Source organism: Echinops telfairi, unplaced genomic scaffold (genome assembly GCF_000313985.2).
Source record: "Echinops telfairi isolate 266 unplaced genomic scaffold, ASM31398v2 ScPeMD7_2010;HRSCAF=2546, whole genome shotgun sequence".
NCBI classification, from domain to species: Eukaryota; Metazoa; Chordata; class Mammalia; order Afrosoricida; family Tenrecidae; genus Echinops; species Echinops telfairi.
This window is the reverse complement of record NW_022105908.1, coordinates 14,541,877-14,543,104: the sequence shown is the minus strand read 5'-3', so window position 1 is coordinate 14,543,104 and position 1,228 is coordinate 14,541,877.

Sequence of the window (1,228 nt, the reverse complement as noted above, 5' to 3'; positions counted from 1 at the left end):
TTCTTCACCGCATTTGCTTATGGACCCATTGTCAGTGATTGTGCCAGGAAGGTGAGCATCTCAGACTGCTGAATTGTTAGACAAAGTGTTCTTGTGTTGAGGGAGTGCTTGAGTAGGGGCCTACTGTCCATTGTTTCCTTAAAACTAAACCGCCGTGTTTCTCCAGTGTTGTCTCCCATGGTGCTATGGGTCAATGAGGAACGCTGTGTCCCATGGTAGGGCCGGTCCTGTGGTCATCTCTGTGCATTGTCTGCTCTGAGGAGAAACATTGTCCTCAGGGCTTGGTGAGCCAGGATGTGCTTCATCCTCCCCCGTCGTTGGCTCCTGTGTGCTCTGATCAGACAAGTCCCTCTCCTTGAGCTGTAGCTTCAGTGCTGTCCTCTGAAGTGAATTCTTCTCGGGGGAGGGTGTGCTGTTCACTTGGTAATGGGGCTGGCCCCTCAGGAAGCTATTGCTTTTCATCCCACCTTTCTTTATCCACTGGTTCTGAGCCTATAGGTCTTTTCTGAAGTGAAGGTGGAGAGTGGGGTGGGGGTGGGTTCCACTTCCTATTATGAAGCATGTCTGCTGTTTTTTGTCTCATACCAAGGTACTTCAAAACGTTTGTGGAAAAATTCCATTATCTTTCCATGGCATTTGTCTGCAAACTTTAGAAACTAAAAGCCAACTTACTGCCATCAAGTCAATACTGACCTATAGTGACGCTATAGTATGGGGTAGCATTGCCCCTGTGAGTTTCTGAGACTGTAATTGTCTACTGGAGTAGAAAGTCCAGCCTTCCTCCTGCGGAGCTGCTGATGGTTTTTATTATGGGACCAGCGCTCCTGCCATTCCTGTTGGTATGGGTAGCTGGTTGTCGAAAAGATCAAAAAGTTCCTTGTGAAATCTCTCCTATTTTTCAGTTCAGACAGATTTATTAAAAAGTAAGGAATACTTAATAGCTTATAAGAAAAACATGAAAGCAAGCAAACAGAACACATGAAACTATTACATTGAAATATAAAAATCAGTATTCTAACATATAACTAAGTTTATCCAAACATCTATGAGCTAGTAGTCCAGAGTCTAGTACTTTGCTTCAGAACACATCGGATACCTTCCCAAGCCTGCCTAATGAAATATTGTATTTTCATTAACAGCTGAGCGATTTGTTCAAGAGACAGAATCCCTAAACAAACAGACTTGGGAAAACTGACTAATGACACTCTGCATTAGTTAAACCTTTAAC